Raw genomic sequence first — 27,317 nt, 5'->3', positions numbered from 1 at the left:
TAAGGGTAAGTACTGATTTACTTGGTGTGTGTCCGTGTGTGTGTGCATGCATGTGCTGTGTGTAACTTTTACTTCCAAACAGCCATTAAATAAGTAAAGCTGTAAATGCAGGGCAGAGGAAATCAATCATGTCCAGTGACTCAGACACAGAATTTACAGAATGGAGCAACTCAAGAAACTCCAGACCGAGAAATACAGAAGAGATCCAGCCCCCACAGACGTGTCGGACTCTGCCAGATGATGACTCAGTGAAAGCTGAGCAGTTTCTTCACTTGGCCAACTTTTTTCCTCGTTGCTGTTCAATCCAGCCGTCCTTCCTCCTGCATCCCGGGGGCCTGGGTAGGAAGGGGCCTCCAGTACTGGAGTGACTCACCCTCCTACCAGTCACCTCAGAAACCCTCAGGCCAGGATCATTCTTTTCTCTTCCACACAGATGCTCTTGCCCGCTTATGGGTCACGGCTCCAAACATGTGGGAACCCGCTTCAGGAATTTCCCACCAAGTCGCAGCTCGGTCCTCGGTGTGTCAGGAGTTTACAGAGAAATAGCCGGGCTCCTAGACTATTCAGCACGAGTTGGATTTGTGTCTTGAAAACAAAAGAAAAAAACAACACTTTCTCAACTAAAAACCACGACAAGGGGTCCTAACTTGATAATTGTTCTGATGTACACGATTTATGTGAAAATCACAAAGTTCAAGTCTACATAAGTGTGTTTTTTTGTGAATTACCTTCGTGAGAAAGAATTACATTTTCTTTTTTCAAGGGTGCCATGCTAGAAAAATCCAGAACGTGGAGCCATCACGTCTGGACATACGTGGGTGCACATACGTAGGAAGGCGCACAGAGCCCCCCTTGCTGTCTTCACCTCCCCCCATTGGTCCACCCACCTCCCCCGCCCCCCGGCTTACGCTTCTTGCCCACACTCCGCTGACCCAGCGTTGCCAAGATCCTCACCGATCTCCAGGCTCTAAAATGCAACAGACACACTCTGGTCCTCTGCTTGACATCTTGACATCGTCCAACGCAATCTGTTTCCCTCTTCTTCCTAAAGCACACCCTTCTCTCGGCTCCCACCTGACGCCACACAGTCCTGGCATTTCTTCCGTCTCTCTGGCCACCTCTCAGCTTCCTTTGCCAGCTCCGCTTCCTCTACGAAACCTCAATGGGCACGTCCCCTCCTGGGTCCTTTTCCCTTTCTGTTCTATATAGTCTGTCTAGGCAACAGGCAGTCATGGGGAGGTGGCGTGGGAAATGTGTGATTGGGCAGATTGGGGTCGTCACGCTGATGGAGCGGAGGCCGCATCAGCAGCCTTTTAGTGCTTCCGCGTCCTCGTCCTTAGCAACTGGAATCCTCTTCTAAAACAACAGCTTCAGTCCTCCCACACTCCGGCTCAACCTGGCCCATGCGTCCCTCCCGCTGCTCTCAGAATGCGGCCCCCAAACCCTCACCACTGCCGGTGAGGAAGACGTCTCTTCAGCATCGCTCACCCTTGCTGAGTTACTTGAGCCACCTTCTGTCACTCGTCCATGACACCCTACATACTGGCTGCTATGATAACTCTTTTGTCGCTTCAAATAACAGTTTTGGTGCCAAGAAACATGTTTGACACTTATCGGTGAAAAAATATACACTTACTGCTTCTGCTCATGAAATAAATAAACCATCTCATCACTATTTTCTTAAAGTTTTTTTTAATGTTTTATTATATATTTTTGAGAGAGAGAGAGAGAGAGAGAGAGAGAGTTAGCGGGGGAGGGGCAGAGAGAGAGGGAGACACAGAATCCAAAGCAGGCTCCAGGCCCTGAGCTGTCAGCCCAGAGCCCAACGCGGGGCTCGAACTCACAGACTGAGAGATCATGACCTGAGCCGAAGTCAGATGCTTAACCGACTGAGCCACCCAGGCACCCCTCTAATCGCTGTTTTTTAACAAAGAACATTTTATTCTGTTAACCAAATCTTTACTCCATAATTACACAAGCAATTCATTTAAATTTTAATCACACAAGCAAAAACAAAAAAATCCTAAGACACCCCCACCTTAACAAATGCTCCTTCTCTTCTCCTCCCCCACCAACCTCCCCCCCCCCACCCCACCCCCGCCAGTGGCTAATGCTAACATTTCCCTAGTTATCTAGTGTTGGTTCGAATATCACATCTTTCAGGAAGCCTTCCCTAGGATGAGCGCTCCCATACATTCTCATGGCTCCTAGTCTGTCCCTTTCCAGAACTGATCATCATTGTTATGAATTACTTGGTTGTGCAGCTCTTTATTGAATGTCTTTCTTTGCTGGTCTGAAAGCAGCCCTGTGGGATGAGGAATGAGCCAGCCTCCTTCGGTGAGGGTCCTGTGGCTCCCAGCACAGTACCTAGCAGAGTGGACACGCAGGACATAGCCAATACATGGATTCCAGTTTTAGTTTCAGATGCTGACCCAGCAAGAGTGCCGATTTTCCCAGAGATAAACCCAGGAGAAAAGTGATAAAATTATGCAAAAGCCCTGGGGGAACGTGGTTGTGAAAGGAATGGGGGGGGGGGCGGGGGGGCGGGATTTGGCCAGAGGCAGGAGTTGGCAGGCGGTCTATGGAAACACTCAGAACAGAAACCATGGGCTCTGAGCTTATTCCTCCCCAACCAATGTCAGGGACAAACAGTGACTTCCCTAGACCCATGCTAACCCTGCTAAGACCCATGCTAAGACCTGTGGTCTAGTTGTCCCCGGGAGAAAAATCTCAGTAGTTCTGTGCTTGTGAGGAGTTAAGAAAAACAAGTAGGGACACACACACACACACACACACACACACACAGTTGAGTCCCTTCTCTGACAGCTCCCTTTTCAAACCTCCATCCCATAGGAATCCCAATCTAAAACGCTTCCTGAATAGTTTCTCCCTGGGGCAAAGGATGGGGAGCCAACCTGAGGAGTTTGTCTTGCTGAGTATGGAGTGACTGCAGGGACTGATGCACCCACCACCTTATCTCCCTGGGACAGTGGTAGCCTAGGCACTGTCTCAGAGAGACACCAGTGCCCCGCAGCCCCGCCATGGAAAATGAGCTCACAGGTCAAAGTAGCAAAAAGCATTAGAGAGGCACGACCATTTTCAAGACGAACAAGCAAGGAAATAACAACAAAAAACTAGGTTACAGAGTCCATTGGAAGCAGAAATGTTTGTAAGTCCAAGGCGTGAAAATTAGCCTGATAGGGAAATACAAATCAAAACCACACCGAGATACTACCTCACATCTGTCAGAATGGCTCACGTGAGCAACTCAGGCAACAACAGATGTTGGCGAGGATGCGGAGAAAGAGGATCTCTTTTGCATTGTGGGGGGGAACGCAAGCTGGTGCAGCCACTCTGGAAAACAGTAGGGAGGCTCCTCAGAACACTAAAAACAGAACTACCCTACGGCCCAGCAATTGCACTAGTAGGTATTTATCCACGGGATACGGGTGTGCTGTTTCGAAGGGACACACGTACCCCCGTGTTTGTAGCAGCACTATCGACAACAGCCAAAGTATGGAAAGCGCCCACATGTCCATCGATGGATGAATGGATAGAAGATGTGGTATATAAATATACAATGGAGTATTACTCAGCAATCAAAAAGAATGAAATCTTGCCATTTGCAACTCCGTGGATGGAACTGGAGGGTATTATGCTAAGTGAAATTAGTCATTCAGAGAAAGACAGAAAGCATATGACGTCACTCATATGAGGACTTTAAGACACAGAACAGATGAACACAAGGGAAGGGAAGCAAAAATAATATAAAAACAGGGGGTTATGGGAGGGGGGATGGCATAAATGGGGAAGGGGCATTAAGGAATCTGCTCCTGAAATCATTGTTGCACTAGATGCTAACTAACTTGGATGTAAATTAAAAAAATAAATTATATTTAAAACCTTGACCTGATAAATCATTAAGAAATAGGGGAGGGGTACCCGGGTGGCCCAGTCGATTAAGTGTCTCACTCTTGATTTTGGCTCAGGTCATGATCTCATAGTTCATGAGATTGAGCCTCTCATTGGGCTCTGTGCTGACAGCATGGAGCCTGCTTGGGATTCTCTCTCTCTCTCTCTCTCTCTCTCTCTCTCTCTCTCTCCCTCTCTCTCTGTCCCTCCCCTGCTTGTACTCTTTCTCTCAAAATAGAAATAAACTTAAAAAAAAATCTTTAGGGAGGCTGGGTGGCTCAGTGAGTTAAACGTCTAAAGTTCGGCTCAGGTCATGATCTCACAGTTCATGAGTTCGAGCCCCACATCAGTCTCTGTGTAGACAGATCAGAGCCTGGAGCCTTACTCCAGGTTCTGTGTTTCTCTGCCCTCCCCTGCTCATGCTCTGCCTCTCTCTCTCAAAAAATAAATTAACATTAAGAAGAAAATTTAAAAATAAAATCTTTAAAAAAAAGAAAGGACGAAGGGGAAATGAAACAATAATAAAACAACATAAAAAAGGAACTGAGCATATGACATAAAAATACATAAATAGTTGAAGTAAAGACACGTTGATGGAAATAAATAGCAGACTGGATGCAATTCAAGAACAAGTCGGTGAATTGGAAATCCAGCCTGAGGAACTTCTTTAAAAGAAGGGCCAAAAAAAAAAAAAAAAAAAAGGAAACCATTAGAGGAAAGCAAAGAAACATGGATGATTTATGTGTAAGTGCTAACATGGGTGGCTCAGTCGGTTAAGCGTCCAACTTCAGCTCAGGTCACGATCTCACGGTTTGTGAGTTTGAGCCCCACATCGGGGTCTCTGCTGTCCGCACAGAGTCAGCTTCGGATTCTCTGTCCCCCTCTCCCTCTGTCCCTCCCTCATTTGTACTAAATAAATAAATAAAAGCATTTTAAAATATGCAACTATCAGGGCGCCTGGATGGCTGGGTCAGTTGAGCGTCCAACTCTTGGTTTTGGCTCAGGTCATGATCTTGCAGTCTGTGAGTTCCAGCCCCGCGTCAGGCTCTGTGCCGACAGCTTGGAGCCTGGAGCCTGTTTCAGATACTGTGTCTCCCTCTCTCTCTGCCGCTCCCCTGTTCATGCTCTGTCTCTCTCTGTCTCAAAAATAAATAAACGTTAAAAAGCAGAAACAACAAAAAAAAGGAGTTGCTGCAAGAAACATAGAAATACAAGTGACTGAATACCTTAGAAAAGTCAGTTGTTGTCTTAGCCTAAGAACAGGAAAGAAAACACATTTATAGTTACCCAGAAGTCTAGATGAGAACTGTCCAACAGAAATGCCACGTGAGCCACATAGTTGACTTTCAACTGAAACCACAGTTAAAAATTAGAAGCAGGTGAAATTAATTTTAATAATATGTTTATTTAACCCATTGTGTCCAAAATAATATAATTTCAACATAGAATTAATTTTTTTACTGTTTTTTTTTTGAGAGACAGAGACAGAGCAGGAGTGGGGGAGGAGCAGAGAAAGAGAGGGGGACACAGAATCCAGAGCAGGCTCCAGGCTCTGAGCTGTCTGGACAGAGCCCAATGTGGGGCTCGAACCCACAAACTGTGAGATCATGACCCGAGCCGATGCTTAGCCGACTGAGCCACCCAGGCACCCCTAACATATAATTAATTTTTAAAAGCTGTTCATGAGATCTTTTACCCCGTCACATGCTAACTCTTCAAAATCCAGTGTATGTTTCGCACTCAGAGCCTGTCTCAATTCAAAGGCTCCATAGCCACGTGTGGTGAGTGGCTTCGTACTGGGCAACATTGCTCTAAATATCAATAAGATGGTGTTAGAAATGAAGTGCACCAAGAACTATGAGAGTGTGCTAAGTATTCGTCTTATTTGATGGAGGAAACAAATTCTAATAAAGACATTACAAAGGTGGGACAAAATGAGTAATAAATGAAGAGCCAAACTGGGACACCGGATGGTTCCCAGGGTGCAAAACTTAAAGAAGCACTCACTCTCAGGTGCCGACCTTGAACTCGTCTGATCCCGAGTGAGTGCCTCCTTGAATTTTGTGCCTGGGAAGCATGTTTGCCTCACCACACTAGCCCCAGCCCTGCTTAAGACAGAAGAAACATCCCAAATATAGTAATAACTGCAATAAACGTAAATGAACAAAATGCACCAAGTGAAAGATACAGATTGCTGATTGAGTGGGAACAAAATCAAGATGTATGCTGTCTTATAATATCTGAATACCTGCAACATGAGACCACACAAAGATTGAAGGCAAAAGCATGGAAAAAGACAGACCAGGCAAATGCTAGCCAAAAGACAGCTTGTATATAACAATATTAATATCATATAAGATTAGAATAACCATACATAATTTATTGTCTAAAGCAGCATATCTTTGAGAACAAAAGGTATTCTTAAGAATGACAGCAGGAGGGGGGCACCTGTGTGGCTCAGTCGGTCAAGCCTCTGACTCACTTGATCTTGGCTCAGGTCATGATCTCGTGGTTGGCAGGATCGAGCCCCACATCAGGCTCTGTGCTGGCAGCATGGAGCCTGCTTGGGATTCTCTCTCTCTCTCTCTCTCTCTCTCTCTCTCTCTCTCCCTCTTTCACTCTCTGATCTCCCCTGCTGGTTGGTTCTCTCTCTCTCTCAAAATAAATAAATAAACCTAAAAAAAAATTACAGCTGGAAAAGAGAAATAAACTGGGACTGTCTTAAGCAAGTCAAGATGGATGGTCAGTCACGCAATATGAAATAAATCAGAAAGTATTATTACGGATAAGAAGGATTTCTAAAAATTATAAAGGTTTGGGGCACCTGGGTGGCTCAGGTGGTTGGGCGTCTGACTTCCGTTCAGGTCATGATCTTGTGGTTCATGGGCTCAAGCCCCACGTCAGGCTCTGTGCTGACAGCTCAGAGCCCGGAGCCTGCTTCTGATTCTGTGTTCCTTCTCTCTCTGCCCCTCGCCCGCTCATACTCTGTCTCTCTCTCTCTCTCTCTCAAAAAATAAATAAGAGACACTAAAAAAAATTTTTTTTAATTATAAAAGTTTTAATTCCTCAATATTATATGAAGCAAAAAACCCCGATAAGACAGAGAAAAAAGGAACAAACCAAAAAACAGACTCTTAAACACAGGAAACAGACTGGTGGTTGCCAGAGGGGAGGTAGGTGGCGGGGGGGGGGGGTGCATGAAATAGGTAGAGGGGATTAAGAGGTACAAACTTCCAGTTACAAAATCAATAAGTCACAGAGATAACAAAGACAGCATAGGGAATATAGTCAATAATATTGTAATAACATATAGTGAGAGATGGTGACCACATTTATCGTGATGAGCACTGAGTATGGACAGAATTACTGAATCATTATGTTGTACACCTGAAACCAATATAACACTGTATGTTAATCATACTTCAACTTAAAATTTTTGATAGACATATGGGGGAAATTGCTCAACTCCACCTTCACGATAGGAGATTTTAACACACCATTCTCAGTGAAGGATGGGCCAAATAAACAAACAAAACCTCGGGCAAAAAATATAAAAGGTTTGAATGTCACCTAAACATACGTACAGGGTTACGTATCCAAAGCTTTAAAAATGCGTTGTTTCAATCACATATGAAACATTTACAAAAATTGATCATATACCAAGCCGTGAAAAGGCCCTAAACAAACTTCGGAGAATGAATATCACACAAACCAGACCTTCTTGACCAGACGCCACTGAGATAGAAGCTACTATAAACAGAAATATTTTGCACGTTTGCCGGTGGGCATATAAACTGATGTGAGAACACTGGGGGAAAGTTTAGCACGGCCGCCTAAAGCGAAATAGCCACATACCCTGCGATTCAACAATTTCACTCTTAGAAACATACCTGAAGCTCCTGCACCTGTAAATCAGGCAAAATATACAAGAACGTTTGCAGCGGGACTGCTCTCAGTCAGAAAAACCTGCGGGTGCCTGGCTGGCTCGGTCAGTGGGGCATGTGACTCTTGATCTCAGGGTTGTAAATTCAAGCCCTACGTTGATGGTAGAGATTACTGGGGGGGGGGGGGGGGGGGGAATCTGGAAATAACCTAAAAGCTCATCAAGGAAAAGTAGGAGAAAAGATCATGGGTGAGTTTGTTTTGTCCTGCCGTGTAACAAATTGCCACAAATTTAGTGGCTTAACACAACACCGATCTATCACCCCAAAGTTCCGTAGGTTAGAAGTCTGGACAGGCGGTAGCTGAGTTCCCTGCTCAGGGTCTCCCCAGGCCGGCTCAAGCCGCTGGACAGGCAGCCAGCCCGTCTGAGGCTGGGGTCTCCTGGCAAGCTCACTGGTCGTTGGCCGAAATCGATTGCTAGTGGTTGGAGGTCAGAAGCTCTACTTTCTGGATAGCTGTCGGCCAGGCGTTCTTAGCTTCTGTAGGCCACCTGTCACATGGCCCTGTCCGCCGCATGACCGCTTTCCTCTACAAAGCTAGTCGGGAGATTTCACCGCACCTTTATTTTTTATTTTTTATTTTTTTTAATTTTTTTTTCAACGTTTATTTATTTTTGGGACAGAGAGAGACAGAGCATGAACGGGGGAGGGGCAGAGAGAGAGGGAGACACAGAATCAGAAACAGGCTCCAGGCTCTGAGCCATCAGCCCAGAGCCTGACGCGGGGCTCGAACTCACGGACTGCGAGATCGTGACCTGGCTGAAGTCGGACGCTTAACCGACTGCGCCACCCAGGCGCCCCTCACTGCACCTTTAAATCTCTGACTCTGGCCCCAGAGATAAAAGGGCTTGTGCGATTAGGTCAAGTTCTCTTAAGATCCACTGGTTTGGGACCTGAATCACATCTGCAAACTCCCATCACAGCAACACTTAGATTAGTGTTCGACTGAATAAGGTGTGTGTACCAGGGCCCAGGTGGCCACCTTACTCTTCTGCCATCCTCAATGGTCTGTTCACCTGATAAGTATTATGTAGCTCAAATGGGATGAGTGACAGCCACCAGCAACTGGAGGGATTCTCCTTAGCAATTTAATATTATAAGGAAAAACTAGAGTCCCAAAGACCCCGAATTAAAAACCACTAAAGGGGCACCTGGGGGGCTCAGTTTGTTAAGCCTCCGACTTCAGCTCCTGATCTCGCCGTTCTTGAGTTCAAGCCCCACATCAGGCTCTCTGCTGTCAGCCCAGAGCCCACTTTGGATCCTCTGTCTCCCTCTCCCTCTGTCCCTCCCCCGGCTACCACCCCACCCCCTCAAAAATAAATAAGCATTAAAAAAAAAAAAAAAAAGGATGTGTGTATTCCCTCCGTGGCTGGGAAGGCAGCTGGATTCCGGATAGCACCAAAGAGGCAGTGACTGATTTCCTCAGGGCAACCTCACCACCTTGGAAAACTTCCAAAATGTAAGTCGAAATGGCCATTTGTTAGAAAAGCCTCGTCTGAAAATATCTGCAGTGATCAGATACCACTCTTACCCACTCAGACCTTGAACTCTCTTACCCCTGTTTCCTATTTCCTCTCTTCCCCAATGCCACTGACTCCTGTGCCCCTGCATTTAAACATACCCAAGGCTCTCCTGGGGGGGGGGGAGGGGGGGGAGAGGTGGGGCAGGAAATGAAGCAAGACCTCTCTTCCCCCAAAACCCTTCCAGCAGCAACACTAGCGAAAGATGTTGCAAACACATCCCCTACAATCTGAGTCTCGGTCCTCAGGCCACCCACGGCCACCTGACTTTCGCCCTCTCCATTGCACAAAACCTGCCCTCCTCCACCAAGTCACCCACCACCGCTGGCATTTAATTTTCCTGGCCTTTTGGCACCCTTTGACTCTGTCAACCACTTCCTCCATGAACCCTTTTTTCTTAGAAGCTGTCACCTCCCTGACCGCTCCTTTTCCGATTCATCCACGGGTTCGTTTTCCTCCACTGTCCCCTAAATGCCAAAGGACAGTTGCCAATTGTACACTGTCGGTCTCCAGATCCTCCCTTGCGCTCAACCTTCTTCACTCTGGGTGCATAGAACCAACTAGCCGCAGGAAACGTCTTCAAACCCTTGTACCTAGAACCCTCTGTACCCCAAGCTGGGCTCGCCATTTCCTCCACCCCCCCCCCCAACGTCTGCTCCTTCCTTGATGTGTCCTCTGTTCGCAGGGCTGTCCAGAGAAACAGAGCCAACGGGATACGCAGAGAGAGACGGATTTCTTTTAAGGAACTAGTTCGCAAGATTGGAGAGGCCGGCAAGCAGGAAGCCTAGGGAAGAGTTGACGTTGCAGCTGAAGTCCGAAGGCGGTCTGGAGGCACAAGTTCTCTTTCCTCAAGGGACCTCACGTTTCTGACCCATAGACGTCCTGGTCCAGGGCCCCATCACATCTGAGCTACGACAAGAGCCTCAGCCCCGCCCTCTGCCCTTCTGGTCTCACCTTCGCTGGACACAGTGAAGAGTGAATCTGCTGATCTTAAACTGGCCTGTGATCATTTCCTGCTCTAGACCACCATGAGCACCCAGTCTGATATAGGAATGATCTGTTGTTGGCTCAGATACCAGGAGTGGTGTTACTGGTGTGCAATTTTTCTAGAATGAAGAACTGGTGGTTACGTTTGGAAGGAAACAGTGCAATCTAATTTACACAACAGTGACAACTCTAGAAAAGTCAATTGCATTAAAACCATACCGTCTCAGTCTGCTTGGGCTGCTATAACAAAATACCCTAGACTGGGTGGCTGAGACAACAGATGTTTATTTCTCATGGCTGTGGAGGCTTGAAGTCCAAGATCAATGTGTTGGCCAATCGGCTCCCGGAGAGACTCTTTCTCTTCTTACAAGGACATTCATGTCATTCATGGGGGCTCCTTAGCATTCACCTTAGAGTTCCTTACAGCTTTCACTCTGGGGGACATTGACTAAATCCTCTCTGGTGAGATCAGGGGAGTTGGAGCGTTGTCATACCCAAAAACACTATCGCTCCCCAGCACTTACGCCAGGACCTAGGATCCAGTCAAGGCAGTTTGATAGGCTCTTGCCACCCTCACACGAGCTGCCTGCCTTCCTGAGCCACTCCTCTAGAAAATCCTAGGGTCTTCCAGAAATCCATCAGCTCTGGGGCGCCTGCGAGGCTCAGTCACTTAAGCGTCCGACTCTTGATTTCAGCTCCGGTCGTGATCTCACCATTCGTGAGACAGAATCCTGCGTCGGGGTCTGCGCTGACCGCAACATTGAGAGAGTCAAGGTACACGAGAAAACAGTGAGGTTGAGGGATTTTAAAAAATGAATCCACATTTCCATAGTGACTCACTGGCTGAGATTCAATAACACATAGGTAAAATTAACTCACTGCCATCGTATTGGCTCAAGAGACTTTAGCAATCACTTGGTCCGCTGGCCTGTTCTGGATAAGAATGCTGTCTCAAATCCCATTACTTCCTTCTTCCTTTCCCTTCAAGCCCCGGTGACACCCATTTCTCAAGAAATCTTGGAGGATGATCTGGGCTCCAGAGCACTGCAGCAGCCCCAGGACCCTGACACCTCACTCATAAAGACCCTAGTAGGGTGAGGGCATGAACAGAGCCAAGTCCTAGAGAATGATGCTAGCCTAAAAAGAGAGTTGAAGAGGAAGGAAATGACTAATTCTGAGAATCAGAGGTCATGTGCATATGGCTTAGTCTCTGAGTTGAGGTTGGGTGTGATGGAGGCAGGGCCTCTTTGTCACCCAGGGCCAGAAAATGGCCCAAATGCCAAGGCTGGAACACCCGGAACTATTATCAGAGACATTTTGCAGCTGAGCCGGAAGAAGCCGCCCCTCCATGGCCCATTTCCTTCCACCTGCCTGGGCCACAGAAGGCAGCTGCAGAGAGAAAAAAAACTCGGTGCGGTTGAACTATGGTTTCTCAGTTTGAGACTCGGGGGGATGGGGACAGGGGAATTGGCCCACACTGTCCTCACACATGCAAGTTTGAGGAAGAGTTCATGGCTTATAATGGGCACAGCCATCTACAACCTCAGCCACGAGCTGCCAAGAGGAAGCTCGAGCTGAACATTTCACCCCAGAAGTAAACTTGACTAATGAAACTGTTCATGCCAGAGTTGAGGCCAGATCCTGTCCTGCAGGCTCCTGATTCGGTTTTCTTTCCATTGATCCCGAGAAGAGTTGGAAGGCACAGGATTCTGCATTTATGAAGAGAAGGATCAAACCCACTAGTACTCTCTCCAGCCCAGAGAAATGCCTTCACTCGGTCACCTCCCATCATGAAGACTTTGATCTACCAGGGTATTTCCCGTCTAGAATGTTCCTGCTCCACAGACCTCCTTCAAGACCCTTTCTGTTCAGCTCATTAGCAGAAATGTTGCCATACGGCTTCCTGCAGAGTGCCGAGGCTGTCAGATACATCCTTCCCTTCCGTTTTCAAATCTACCCACTCTTTTTGCCTTCCTTTGTCCTGCTGCAAAGGACAAAAGGTCCCTGCCTCTACCCCAAACCAGCCCCGTCAGTGTTTGGGATCCCCCTCCCATCTGAACAACTTCACTCTTGCCTTTATCTCCTTGTTTCCCCATTATCAACTTGTCACTCTAGAAGATCATCCTCAATAGACTGTGAACATGCCTGGTAATCTCCCACCCTTTTACCGGAGAGACAGGGAGTGAAGGGATGGGTGAAATAGGGGACAGATGATGGGGATCAAGGAGGGCACTTGTTATGGTGAGCACCGGGTGCTGTATGGACCTGCTGGATCACTGCATTGTATGCCTGAAACTAACATTACACTGGATGCTAGCTAACTGGAATTTAAATAAAAACTTTAAAAAAAAACAACACCACCCACCCCTTCACACAACGGTGAGATACCACCACGCACCAACTGGAGTGACAAAAATTCAAAACACGGACACCACCCAAAGCTGACAAGGGCAGGGGGCGTTCATTCACTGCTGGTCGCAATGCAAAATGGTACGCCCACCTTGGAAGGCAGCTTGGCAGTTTCTTACAAAACGAAACATACTCTTAAAATATGATCCAACGACTGCACCCCTTGATACAAACCCAGATGAGTTGTTCACACCAAAACCTGCACACAGATGTCTATAGAGGCTTTATTCATAACTGCCCAAACTTGGAAGCAACTAAGAAGTCCTTCGATAGGTGAGTGGATGAACAAACTGTGGTACACGTTTACAATGGAATATTATCCGGCACTAAAAAGAAAGGGGCTATCAAGGGCTATGTGCTGTATGATTCCAACTATATGTCACGACGGATAAAGCAAAACTATGGAGGCGGTAAAAAGGTTAATAGTTGCCAGGGTTAGAGAGGAGAAAAAGAGAATGACAAGCGGGGCACAGGGCACAAGAGGGGCAGCTAGATGCCGCAATGGTGGATGCAGGGCTTTATTCTTTTGTCAAAACTCAGGGAATGTACAACACCAAGAGTGAACCTTAATGTAAAGGGTGGACTTTCGTTGATAATCATGTGTCGGTATAGCTCCATTGTAACAAATGTCCCACACTAGTGCAAGATGTTAACAGGGGAAACTCGGGGAAGGAGTGATATGGGGACGCTCTGCTTTCCACTCAACTGTTCTGTGAATCTGCAGCTGCTCTAAAAAAAAATAAATCATTTATTTTAAAGAGTAAAAATAAAACTATTCACCTGTGTCCCCAGGGGCCATCCTGGCTCCCACCTCACTTCTCTGCTCACTTCCCACCAAAACTTTTCCAAAGCTGCTCTCTCACCTTCCGTGTTTGTTCCCAACCCTATCTCTCTTTCTAGATACGTATTTCTCTCTCGCAGTTTCTGGCTGCTGCGAAAAGGAAGTATCACAATCTTAGTGGCTTAAGATAACATAAATGTATTAGTTTACAGTTTGGGAGGTCAAAAGGCCTAAAATCAAGGACAGAGCTCCCTTCCTTCTGGACTGCAGCAAGAAATCCGTGTCCTTGCCTCTTCTAGCTTCTGAAGGCCACCTGCATGCCGTATCCTCTGTCTTCAAGGACATGGCCCCTCCCTCTGTACTTCGATCTTTCTCTTCTGATTCTGACCCGCCTGCCTCTCTCTTATGTGGATCTTGTGATTACCTTGGGCTCATGCAAATAATCCAGGATAATCTGTCCATCTCAAGATCCTTAATCACATCTGCAAAATCCATTTTACTATCTAAGGTAACATAGTCAGAAATTCTGGAGTTCAGGGGATGGATGTCTTTGGGTTGAGGGGGGGACCATTCTTCAGGCTGCCACACTCTCTAACGGGACTCCACTGAGACAGCTCTTGGCAAGAGGTTCCTGGCAGCCTCTGAGTTGCAAAGCCCAATGGTCACTCCTTCATCGGGTTCAATCTATCAGCCACGGTCAACAGAGTTGATTGAGAAAGTCTCTTCCCTCCACTTCCATGACATCCAATCTCTTGGTCTCCTACCATCCAACTGACCATGCATGGCAGTTCCCTTGCCTCGCTTCTCTCCTGGATGTCTAGACATTGGCGAGACTCAGGGCCAGTCCTCAGCCCTCTTCTCCATCTGTTCTCTAGGTGACCCGACACATCTGATGACTTAATACTCCAGCTCTATGCTGACGATGTGCAAATTTAGAATCCCAGACTATACCTTTACGCCAACGCCAAAAACTGTATACCTCACCACCTTCTTTGTACGTCTTCAATACATTTTTACTTTTAAACAGTCACAAAGGTACAGAAAAGTTGAACTATGGGACAAAGAGCTTTTTTTCTGAGTCATTTCCTGTGGCCCATCACCCCTAAATACTTTCATGTTTACTTCCTAGGAGCAAGGACACTCTTCCACATGACTATAATACAACATTCACGATAAGGAAATTAACTTTAATGAGTTAATACCATCTAATCCCTGGACCTCCTTCAGGGGTCCCCAGTCAAGTCCTCTCGGTAAAAAGGACCCAGTTCAGTCACAAATTGCTTTTAGTTGTCATGTCTCTTTAATCTCCTTTAGTCTTGAAGTTTTCCTTCGACTTTGACCTTCATGACCTTGACCTTCATGACTTTAGAAGACTACTGGCCAATTATCTTCTAGAATATCATTATATTTGGTTATACACCTTTGGCAGGAGCATCGCAGATGTGGTCTGCTGTCTGATGAAGACATTGCTCCCTGCTGAGCCATATGCAATTTATGCAGTGTTGTCCCAACATTGACAGTGTTCAATTACATCATCTGATTTAAAATGAACTCTGACAACATAGGCCACTGTAAAGTTACTCTTTTCACCTTTGTAATTAATAAGTATGTTTTGGGGCGCCTGGGTGGCTCGGTCGGTTGGGTGGCCGACTTCGGCTCAGGTCATGATCTCGCGGTCCGTGAGTTCAAGCCCCGCATCGGGCACTGTGCTGACAGCTCGGAGCCTGGAGCCTGTTTCGGATTCTGTGTCTCCCTCTCTCTGACCCTCCCCTGTTCATGCTCTGTCTCTTCTCTGTCTCAAAAATAAATAAAACATTTTAAAAAATTAAAAAAAAATAAGTATGTTTTGTGGGGACATGCTTTGAAAGGAGGTAAACATCCTACTCTTCATCAAACTTTCAACTTACTCAATATAAAACAAGGAAAACACCAGTGTGGACTCATGATGTCCCTTTTTATTAAGTGGGTTATAATCCATTACTGGCATTATTTATTTTGATACTCCCATTGTCCTTGTTTGGGCCAGTCCCTTCGACATGCCCCTATCATTCTTTGACAGCTTCCTTGCTTTCCTGCATAAGGTGTTCCAGACCTGCCTTCCCTGCCCCTACCCTGGAATCTCCAAGGAACCAGTTTCTTTTACTGGGTAATTATATTTCGAATCAAAGATCGAGGAACTAGGTATGCCTATCACTATTGGAATGTCACCAAGCCCCTCAGAGGGCAGAGCTAGGGGAGGAAATACACACATACATGTATGCATTCATATCTCAGAGGGCAGAGTTAGATAGATAGATACAGATATAGATATAGATATAGATATAGATATATTCATTCTATAATTATATATATTTATTTTTAATATTTATTTTTGAGAGAGAGAGAGAGAGAGTGAGAGAGAGAGCGAGCAAGCATGGGCAGGGGAGGGGCAGAGAGAGAGGGAGACACAGAATCCCAAACAGGCTCCAGCCCCGAGCTGTCAGCACAGAGCCCGATGCGGCTCTGTGAGACGAACCGTGAGATCATGACCTGAGCTGAAGTTGGACACTTAACCGACGGGGCCACCCAGGCGCCCCTATATAGTTCCATTATATACAAAAATATATAGCCTCACACATACTTATATTACTTATAAATATTTACATTCACATGTGCACATTTTACATTGTACATATTATCTTTTATATATTCTATTGTGTCTATTATATTATTATACCTATTTACATTTTATGTCTATATCTATCTTTCTATGGGTCTACCCATCCATCTAGAGAAAACCATGAGTTCACATCAACGCCTCCAATTCCAATCCAACACCGCAGAGTTGATTCTAGTCTCTCCCTCTCACTACCTGTTTCTCCAACAGAACCTTAGCTCCCATTAGCCTTGATAGATTGATAGTATGGCTGATCCCCCCTGTAGTATGTAACCAATCTCCAATCTCCCCTGCCCCTCCCCCCTTTCTCAGCATGAATGCCCTCCTCAAGCCACCTGGGCTGTCCCCAGGAGAATTCCTTCCTCACCCCTTTTGTACCTCACACTGCCCCCTACTCCCGTGTGGGTGCAACCCTCACTCTCCGGCATGCTCTGACGCTCCACGCAAGATTGTCCTCACGGATGCCCCCTATTTCCCCTCGATGGGTTTCCACGGCTCCCCCATCACTCACCAGCATGGTCCCTGTCTTGCTCCGTCCCACCTAGCAACTTTAGGACTCTACCTGCCTTAGCATCAGTGGGCCTGTCAAACTTAACAGTACAAGGCAGAATGTTAGATTTCCATCCTCTACCCTTACACCATTTTTCTCTCAGCCTTTCCCATGTCAATTCACGAATCCAGTAGCCAGCGCATTGCTCCAGCCCTCGATACGGTCACCCGTGATTCCACACTAGACTTGCTCTTCCCTTTCCTTCTTTGGCTGGTTCCTGGCCCGGGGGCTTTTGGGCTTAGCTCTTCTTCCAGCCTGGCCCTCTAGGAACTCTTAACCTCAGACTTCCCGTTGTTCAGGTCTCAGCCCAGATGTTCTTAGCTGAGGGAGGCCCTCCCAGACCAGCTTGTCCCCCGTAGCTCTCCCAGGCCCCCTCCGGCTTACCACCTGTTGCTTTGTCCTCACATCACTCTGAAATTATCTTGTTTGCTTATGGTCTGTGTCTGCACCCCCAGCCCCCCTCCACCCACTAGTTATATAAGCCCCACCAGAGAGCAGAACTTGGCCTGTGTAATACACTGTGCTACCTCCAAAACACACAACCATAGTTAACATGGGTGGGTGCCCAATATGTATTTCTGAGTGAATAAACAAAGGTGCATTTTTAAGAATGTAGTAGACTTTCTTTACAGAAAAATACAGCATATAGTACAGAGATTTCCCATATAACCCTTCTCCTCCATACAGTTTCCCTTATTGTTAACATCTTGTATTGGCGTGATACGTGTTACAATTGATGAGCCAATAGTGATACAATATTATTAAAGTGTAAAGTTTACATTGGGATTCGCTCTTTGTGTTACCCAATTCTACGGGTTTTGACAAATGTATAATGTCACGTAGCCACCACTATAGTATCGCGTAGGATAGTTACAGCGCCCCCAAGTCCCCTGTGGTCCACTTTTTCTTCCCTACCCAAACACCGGAAACCACTGATCTTTTTACTGTGTCTATAGTCTTGCCTTTTCCAGAATGTCAGGTCATTGGAATCACCCAGCATGTAGCTTTTTCAGGCTGACAGGTTTGTAAATTTAGATCCCTCCATGACTTTTTGTCTTGATTAGCTTATTTCTTTTTATGACTGAATAATATCTCATCGTACGGATGTGGCCGCCATTTGCTAATACGTTCACCTGTGGAAGGAAATCTTGGTGGCTTCCGCGATAAAGCTCCCGTCGATTTTTGCGTGACCACAAGATTTCAACTCATCGTAGTAAAGTTCATGTTTGCTGGATCATACGACGTAAGAGTACGTTTAGCTTTGTAGGAACTGCCCAACTGTCTTCCAAAGTGATTCTACTGTGCTGTACTCCCACCTACAAGGAATGACTCCTACTGCTCCAGCATTTCGGGTTGCCAGTGTTTGGGACTTTAGCCATTCTAATAGGTATACAGTGGTACCTCATTGCTGTTGTAATTTGCCATTCATTGCCAACAAATGATTTTGAGAACTTTATGTGCTTCCTTGTCATCTACCTATCGTTTTTTATGAGGTGTGGGTTCAGATCTTTGCCTCCTTTGTAATTTGGTTGTTCTCTTATCACGTTTTAAGAGTCCTTTGTACATTTGGATACAAATCCTTTATTAGATAAGTTTTGCGAATATTTACTCCCAGCCTGTACCTGGTCTTTTCATGATCTTAACAGTGCCTTTTGCAGAGCAGAAGTTTTTAATTTTTTTTAAACGTTTATTTATTTTTGAGAGGGAGAGAGAGATACAGAGCATGAGCAGGGGAGTGACAGAGGGAGAGGGAACACAGAATCGGAAGCAGGCTCCAGGCTCTGAACTGTCAGCACAGAGCCTGATGTGGGGCTCAAACTCAGGAACTGTGAGATCATGACCTGAGCTGAAGTCGGACGCTTAACCGACTGAGCCACCCACGCGCCCCAGAAGTTTTTAATTTGAATGAGGTCCAACTTACCAATTTTTTCTTTTGTAGATTGTATCTTTGGTGTTGTATTTAAAATTCACTGGCAAACCTAGGGTCATCTAATTTTCTCCTATGTTATCTTATAAAAGTTTTAGAGTTTTGCATGTCACATATGTAGGCCTATGATCTACTTTGAGTTAATTTTTGTGAAAAGTGCGAGGTCTGTATTTAGCTTCTTTTTTCTTTTCCTTCTTTTTTTCTTTCTTTTCCTTTCTTTTCTTTCTGTGTGTGTGTGTGTGTGTGTGTGTGTGTGTGTGTATTCAGCTGTTTCAGTACCATCTGTTGGAAAGACTATCTTTCTCCGTTGAACTGTCTCTGCAGCTTTGGCAAAGATCAGGCGACTATATTTGTGTGGGTCTTTCTCTGGACTCTTTGTTCTGTTTCATTGATCTACTTGTCTGTTCTTTTACCAAAATCACACTGTCTTGATTATTGTGGTTTATGGTAAGTCTCGAAGCCAGCTAGCTTCAGTCTCCTGACTGTCTTCTTCAGCCATGTGTTGGCTATCTGAGCCTTTTGCCTTTGCACATAAACTTGAGAATCATTTTCTTGATGTCCACAAAACAGTCTGCTGAGACTTGACTGAATGCAAATCCAATTGGGAAGAACTAACATTTTAACAATATCGATTCTTCCTATCCATGAATATAGATATCTCTTTATTTATTTATATATATTTTTTCACTTTCTGGCTTCACAATTTTGTAGTTTTCCTTATGTACATCTTCTGCATGTTTTGTTACACTTAGAAAAATATTTTACTTTGGGGGTGACAATGTAAATGGTACTGCGCTTTTTTTTAATATGTGTTTTTTCAATTTTTTTTTTATGTTTCTTTATTTTTAAGAGGCAGAGACAGAGCGTGAGCAGGGGAGGGGCAGAGAGAGAGGGAGACACAGAACCCACAGCAGGCTCCAGGCTCTGAGCTGTCAGCACAGAGCCCGAACTCATGAACCACAAGATCATGACCTGAGGGACGATTAACCGACTGAGCCACCCACACGGCCCCAATGGTACTGTGCTTTTAATTTGAAATTCCAATTGCTCATTGTTGTGCATAGGAAGCAGTTGACTTTTGTATATTAACCTAGTATCCTGCAACCTTGTTAAAATCACTTATGACTCTCAGGAGGGTTGTTTGTTTGTCTGTTTGGGGATTTTTTGGTGAGTTCTTTGGGATCTTCTACATAATTATGCCATCTGCAAACAGACACCATTTTATTTGTCCCTTCCCAATCTGTAACCCTTCTTCTCCTTATTTGTAGGACTTCTGGCACAGTGTTGAATAGGCGGGAGGGAGAAGTCACCCTTGCCTTGTGCCCGACGGTGGGAGAATACAGTTTTTATAATGTGAGCTGTAGGCTTGTTGGTAGATGTTCTCTATCAAGTTAAGGAAGTTCCCTTTTATTCCTAGTGTGTTAAGAGTTTTTGTCAGGAATGAATTTTGGATTTTATTAAATGCTTTTTCTGCATCTATTGATATCATCATGTGATTGTTCTTCTTTAGCCTGTTGATATGATAGCGTATATTCATTTTAGAGTACGTGGATTTTTGCAGATTGTACAAGCTTCACATAACTGGAATAAATCTCATTTGGACATGGTCTATAATTCTTTTAATCATAGTTGGATTTGATTTGTTAATATTTTGTTGAGAATTCTCACTTCTGTATTCACGCGAGCTATCGATCTGTGGTTTTATTTTCTTGTATTGTCTTTATCTAGTTTGGGTATTAGGGTTATGCTGGCCTCACAGAATGAGCTAGGAAGTGTTCCTTCTACTTCACTTATCTGGAAGAGTTTGCAAGAAATTGTCACCATTTCTTCCTTAAATATTTGGTAGAATGCACAGTGAAACCATCTGGGCCTGGGGCTTTCTTTTTGGAAGATTACCAACTATTGATTCAATGTCTTTAACAGCTATAGAATGATTTCAATTATCTATTTCTCTTTGTGTGACTTTTGATAGATTGTGTCTTTCAAAAAATTGGTCTAAGTCATCTAAGTTATCAGATTTATGGGCATAGAAAATTATTCAGAATAGTGCTTTATTATCCTTTTAATATCCATGGGATTAGTAGTGATTGGTCCCTCTCTCATTTCTAATTGTAGTGATTAGTGTCTTATCCTTTGTTGTTGTTGTTGTCGTTGTTTGGTTAGCCTGGCTAGAAGTTTATCAGTTTTATTTATCTCTTCAAAGAACCAGCTTTAGTTGTGTTGATTGTCTCTATTGATTTCCTGTTTTCAATCTCATTGATTTCTGTCCTCATATTTATTCATTCTTTTCCTCTCCTTGCTGATATTGATCTCCTCTCTCTAGTTTCCTAAGGTGGAAGCTTATTGATTTGATATCTTTCTTCTTTGCACTGCTTCCCACAAATTTCAATAAGTTGTATTTTCACTTTCATTTAGTCCAAACGTTTTCTAATTTCTTCTAAGCCTTCTTCTTTGGCCCAAATGTTTTCTCATTTCTTCTAAGACTTTTTCTTTGGCCCATTTGGTATTTAGAAATGTGTTGTTTAACCTCCAAATATCTGAAGGTTATCTAGCTATCTTTCTATTAGTGATTTCGAGTTTAATTCCATTGTGAACTGACAGCATACTTTGTGTGATTTCTATTTTTTTCAGATTTGTTACGGTGTGTTTTACAGCCCTGAATATAGTCTATTTTGGCAAATGTTCCATGCGAGATGAAGAATAACGTACATTTTGCTGTTGTTGGATGAAATATTCTACAAATGTCAATCAGAGCCAGTTGATTGGTGATGTTGCTCAGCTCAACTATATGCTTACTGATTCTCTGACTACTGGGTCTGTCGATTACTGATAAGGGGGTCATGAAGCCTCTATAATCATGGATGTGTCTATTTCTCATTGCAATTCTATCAAATTTTGCCTCACATATTTTAACACTTTGTTGACACTTTGTTAGGCATCCACACCTTAAGGATTGTTATGTTTTCCTGGAGAATTGATCCCTTTATCATCATATAATGTCCTGTTTATCCCTGATAATTTTCTTTGTTCAGAAATCTGCTACTCTGAAATTGACATAGTTCCTCCAGCTTTCCTTTGATTAATGTTGGCATGCCATAGATTTCTCCATCCCTTTGCATTTAATCTATCTGTGCCTTATATTTAAAGTAGAGTTCTTGCAGATAACATGTCGTTGGGTCTTACTTTTTTACACACTCTGTCTCTGTCTTTTAATTGGCATATTTAGACCATTCACACTTAAGGTTATCATTCATATAGTTGGGTTAAGGTCTACATATTTGTAGCTACTTTCTACTCTACTATTTATACTTGTTCTTTGTTTCTTTTTTTAATCTTCTATTTTTTTTAAATTTAAGTTTATTTACTTATTTTTAAGAGAGACAGAGACAGCGTGAGCAGGAGGGGCAGAGACACACACACACACACACACAGAGAGAGAGAGAGAGAGAGAGAGAGAGAGAGAATCCCAAGCAGGCTCCTTGCTGCCAATGCAAAGCCCAACATAGATCTCAAATCCATGAAACTGCGAGATCATGACCTGGGCAGAAACCAAGAGCTGGATGCTTAACTGACTGAGCCACCCAGGAGCCCCTTTAATCTTTTACTCTTTTCTGCCTTCTCTAGTTTTAACTGAGCCTCTTATATGATTGCCTTTTCTTTCCTTCATTAGTATATCTATTAAAAAGAAGTGTAATCATCAGTGATCGCCCTAGAGTTTTCAATATACATTTACAACTAATCTAAATCCACTTTAAGATAACACTACACCATTTCATGAGTAGTGCAGGTGCCGACCCACAGTAGGTTTCCAATTCCTCCTCCCCATGCCTCGTAAACTTTATTATTACACGTTTCATTTATCCATAAGCTCTAATCACCCAATTCAATGCTATGGTTATTATTTTAAATAATAATCTATTCAATCACTTTGGAATAAGAAAAATAAAAGATTTTATTTTACTTTTACTTATTCCTTCTCTAGCAGTCTTTCCATTTTTAGACAGGAAAAGCGTCCAACCTATATTATTTTTTTTTTCTTTCTGAAGGACTTATTTTAACATTCCTTGCAAGGCAGGTATACTGGCAACAAAACCTTCCATTTTTGTTTGCCTGAGAAAGTCTTTATTTCTCCGTTATTGTTTGAAGGATGATTTTTCTGGATATAGAATTTCAGGCTGCTGGGGTGTTTTTTTATGTTACATCACTCTTCTCGCTTGCGGTTTCTGAAGAAAAATAACGTGAAATTCTTATCCTTGCTCCTCTGTAAGGTAAGACGTTTCATTCCTCTGGATTCTTTCAAGGTTTTCTTTTTGTCCTTGGTTTCCTATAGTTTGAATACGAAAAGCCAGCATGTAGACTTGTCGGTATTATTTATTCTTAGTATTGTCTGAGCTTCCGGAGTCTATGATTTGGTGTCTGTCACTAATTTTAGAAAATTCTCAGCCATTATCGTTTCAAATACTTCTACTCCGTCCTCTCTCACTCTTCTCTTTCTGATATTCCTTTCCTACTAAGAATGTGATACCTTTCGTAATTGTTCCCCACTTCTTGGACACTCTGTTCCTTTTTATTGAGCGATTGATTTTTACTTTTTAGTTTGGGAAGTTTCTAATTTTTAAGTTTTATTTATTTATTTATTTATTTTGAGAGAGCAAGGGTGAGTATGTGCATGAGCAGGGGGAGGTGCAGAGAAGGAGACAGAGAAAATCCCAAGCAGGCTCCATGCTGCCAGCACAGAGCTTTAGGCGGGGCTCAGATTCACGAACTGTGAGATCATGACCTGAGCCCCAGCCAAGAGCTGGATGCTTAACCAGCTAAGCCATCCAGATGCCCCTAGTTTGGGAAGTTTCTAGCCACGTATCTTCACACTCACTGATTCTTTCCTTGGCTATGTCCAGTCTACTGATAGGTCCGCGAAAAGTGTTCTTCACTCCTGTTACAGTGTTTTGCTTTGTTTAAATTTCTGGCATGTCCTTTTGACTCTTTCTTAGAATTTTCATCTCTCTACTTACATTACTCATCTGTTTTGTTGTTGTTGTTGTATTTTTCCTCCCAACACCAACCAACTCGAATGCCAGCTGGTGTCCTAGAATTCAATTCAACGCTGACACTAAGTACCCAGAACTCACATCAGACTTGGCAGGTGTAAGGCTCAGTCCTCTAAGACTGCCCTCACTTCAGATACCAGTCACAAGTTTTGGGTTCCCGGTCCACCCACCCTTCTCTCCGACCTGACTACAGAGTCAGGGGTTCCCATGACCACCCTGCCAGGTTTGAAAATGCGCTAAACTGACTCACAAAACTCACCAAAGTGCTTTAGTTACCATTGCTGGCTTACTGTACAGGATACAACCTTGGAATAGCAGGAGTCAAGTGCAGTTTAACTTTTCCTACGGTTTCCAAGACTCCTGCTCCCTGCACACCGATTCTCTCTCCACATTGGTCTGCCTCTCCGGGTTTCCAGCTGCAGTTTGTGCTGTGATCAAAGAAGAGATTCACTACTGGATCAAAGAGATTTCCCAGGGCGCCTGGGTGGCGCAGTCGGTTAAGCGTCCGACTTCAGCCAGGTCACGATCTTGCGGTCTGTGAGTTCGAGCCCCGCGTCGGGCTCTGGGCTGATGGCTCAGAGCCTGGAGCCTGTTTCCGATTCTGTGTCTCCCTCTCTCTCTGCCCCTCGCCCGTTCATGCTCTGTCTCTCTCTGTCCCAAAAATAAATAAACGTTGAAAAAAAAAATTAAGGAAAAAAAAAAGAGATTTCCAGTTGGCTCAGCTTTTCTCTTGTGAAATGTGGAGTGACAATTTCTAAGCACTTTACATCTTGGAACAGACTGTGTTTGTTCTTTAAAATCTCTTTCCATGGGACACCTGGGTGGCTCGGCCGGTTAAGGGTCCAACTTCGGCTCAGGTCACGATCTCACAGTTTGTGGGTTCGAGCCCCGCGTCGGGCTCTGTGCTGACAGCTCAGGGCCTGGAGTCTGCTTCAGATTGTGTCTCCCTCTCTCTCTGCCCCTCCCCCACTCATGCTGTGTCTCTCTCTCTCTCAAAAATAATAAAATGAACACTAAAAAAATGTTCAATAAAATCTTTTTTCTGATTATATAAGTAAAAATATTTGGAAATTAGACATTTGGAAAGGGAAAAGAAGAACCTAAAAATCACCTTGAGCCGCCCAGTCTATAATTAATCATTGTTAACATTTGTATATATTTCTATTTGTCATGTTTCTATTTGTGGGCATATTTATATTCATAACTATGTTTTTATAAAAGGATGGAGTTCTGTATTGTCTTTCCCCCACTGTCAGGGACTATTTCTGAAGCTTCTCTAAAACTGCTGCAGAACATATTTCCAATGTTGAATGTCTTCTGTGGGGACCCTGACCCGGTGGCGAGTTCCCTTCAGGTCTTATGGGGCTGGTGACAATTCTCCTCTTGAAGACTGAGGGTCACACATGAAGCAGACTGACATTCTCTCATGATCACCTCGGTGCCTATCGTAGGGAGGAGGGTCAGCAAACATTAGTTGACTGGACGGGTGCAAATGTCCCCTTTTTCGGCTACAAAAACTATGAAACGTCCTCCTCCCCCTTTCCTCAGAGTCCAGAAAGCCGAAAGTCAGGTTGGATGCTCGATGAGAACTTACGGGGTTCGTGTATTTCTTTTCCTTCTCCTTCGAGGGGATTTTCAACATTTCTATAGGAGTAGCTTTAATGTTCCATGCATACATACATTTTCCTGAAAGTTACCTTATATTCTATTTTGAAAATCGCCAATATAAACCAGAGATACGCAAACTAACGGGGGACTATCTTTCCTCTCCTACCCTGAACACTTTGATCCGTGGGGGACTGGGGAAACAGGAACGCAGAGGGGAGGACTCACGGATGAGGAGGGAAGCGAACTGACAACATCGGCAAAGGCCTGCTCCAACCTGGAACTACACCAACCCTTTGCAGCTCGATGGTGGCTACTTTTATCCCTGTGTCATCGATGGGAGCACTGTGATCGGGGTGGCTTCGAGAACCGGCAGGCGCGGGAGCCAGGAGAGAACCCATCCACTCTTTCATTCGTACACTCATTCATTCATCCCACTTTTACTGAGTAAGTAAAAGGTGCTAGCGAGGCTTTGTTCCCAGGGCCAAGCACCGGTGTAGCCCCTGAGGATCCCGCAGGAAACCAAAGCGCACACCCCTTGCCCCCGGGCCCCGCGCAGCCCCCGAGGGGAGGGCGCTGGGGGGAGTGGTAAGAGCTGGCTCCGCGCACGTCAGGCGAGTGGCCGATCCCGGGCTCCGCCCCCGGCCCGCGCGCTCCACCTCCCCTAGCGGCCGGAGGCCGGCGCTCGGCGCGCGCACCCACGGCGGGGACTTTTCGCCACCCCGCGGATCGACCCCGGTGTCTTCCCCCGGCGGAGGCTGCGGGCAGCCCCTCGGCCCGCCGGCGCCCCCCGTCACTGCCGCCGGGGCCGCCCGCAGCGCGCATCCGGGCCGCGGGGCTCCCGAGCCCGGTCCGGAGGTGCGAGGGCGCCGGCCGCAGAGGGTGGCTCGGAGGCCGGCACCCCCGCGGGGAGCGGCGAGGCGACCCTGCCGAGGTAAACGGGCTGGCGGGGTCGGGGGATGGGGACCGCGGGTGCGCCTGACCTCCCGGCAAACGCCGCCACCTTGCAGCCGCTTCCCGGAATCCCTGCACGCTCCTCGCCTGCCCCGGCTCCTCCTCCTGCTCCTCCTCCCCCCGCCCGGTTCCCGGCGCCCCCCCCCCCAAGCCCCCCGCCGCCGCGCAGGGCGTGCCAGGCCCCGGCCGCTGTGCCCCGCGTCGTCTGTTCCTCGCCGCCCCCGGGAGCCTTCTTTCTTTGCACCCGGCCCTGCGCCCCACTTTCCCACCCGCGGCGCCGGGGACACCCGGGCACTCGCGGCTGCAAGATGTGAGCCGTGGTGAAGTGTGAGGGTCACACGCCTCAAGATCCACCCACCTTGCGAAACTGGGCTACCCTCTCGGGCCTCGAGTTCCATCCCCCACCCCGCCAAGAGAACCCCTGGAATTAACCAGCTTTTGTGGCCTAGCGGGAGAGGGTCACCGAGGGGCGACGGGGGTGGCGTGTCCGGCGCCCTTCCAGACTCACCGCTTGGAAGCTGGGAGGAGGAGAGGGCGGGGAGACAGAGGAGCGGGCTCGCTGCGGGGGGTGGGGAGGGGCCGGGGAATTAGGGGAACCCGGTGCGAATCGATACTGGAGTTCAACCCGGAGAGATCAGCCGGTTCTGTGCAGTTAGGAGTTCGATTCCTCAACACGCTTAGGAGGTTGAGCGGCGGCGTTGTTGAAAGACTCTAGACACGCCGCCTCATTTTTTTTTTTCTTTTAGTATTTGTTTGATGTCCCTGCTTTTGTTTGGGAAGAGGTCTTAGAAGCTAGTATAACGCGCCAGAGGGCTCTGATCGGAGCCAGATGAGCCCGCCGGGAGGTGCAGACTCCGGGAGCCCTGGAGGCGTCCTACTGACTGTCCCCCGGGGACTAAGACCCTCAGGCCGCCCCCTGCCCCACCCCTTGGCGAGGTTTCTAAGCACCCTCCCCCGCCCCGAACTGTTCGGGTTTGGGGAGCAAAGGGGTTCAGAAGAGGAAGCCACACCTAGATGGGCTCTGAAG

At 45.9% G+C, this 27,317-nt stretch overlaps 1 protein-coding gene and 1 long non-coding RNA gene across 3 annotated transcripts in view; one reads left to right on the top strand and one right to left on the bottom strand.

Moving 5' to 3' along the window:
- Positions 1 to 25,996, bottom strand: LOC122491226. The gene is made up of 2 exons (XR_006299305.1): positions 25,565 to 25,996; positions 1 to 585 (listed from the first exon to the last, which is right to left on the bottom strand). It is a non-coding gene; the product is annotated as an uncharacterized LOC122491226 (long non-coding RNA).
- The window catches only part of IFNAR2 (interferon alpha and beta receptor subunit 2), a 32,452-nt gene continuing 31,121 nt past the window's right edge, over positions 25,987 to 27,317 (top strand). The window contains exon 1 of one of the 2 annotated variants that reach the window (XM_043593710.1): positions 25,987 to 26,270. The gene's annotated coding sequence lies outside the window, so the exon portion shown is untranslated. The remainder of the gene's footprint in view (positions 26,271 to 27,317) is intronic. The other variant, XM_043593709.1, reaches the window with a different exon arrangement.

The sequence above is a fragment of the Prionailurus bengalensis genome, chromosome C2 (assembly GCF_016509475.1).
Source record: "Prionailurus bengalensis isolate Pbe53 chromosome C2, Fcat_Pben_1.1_paternal_pri, whole genome shotgun sequence".
Taxonomy (NCBI): Eukaryota; Metazoa; Chordata; class Mammalia; order Carnivora; family Felidae; genus Prionailurus; species Prionailurus bengalensis.
Note: the sequence above shows the minus strand (reverse complement) of the source record. Positions and strands in the feature narration are given on the sequence as shown.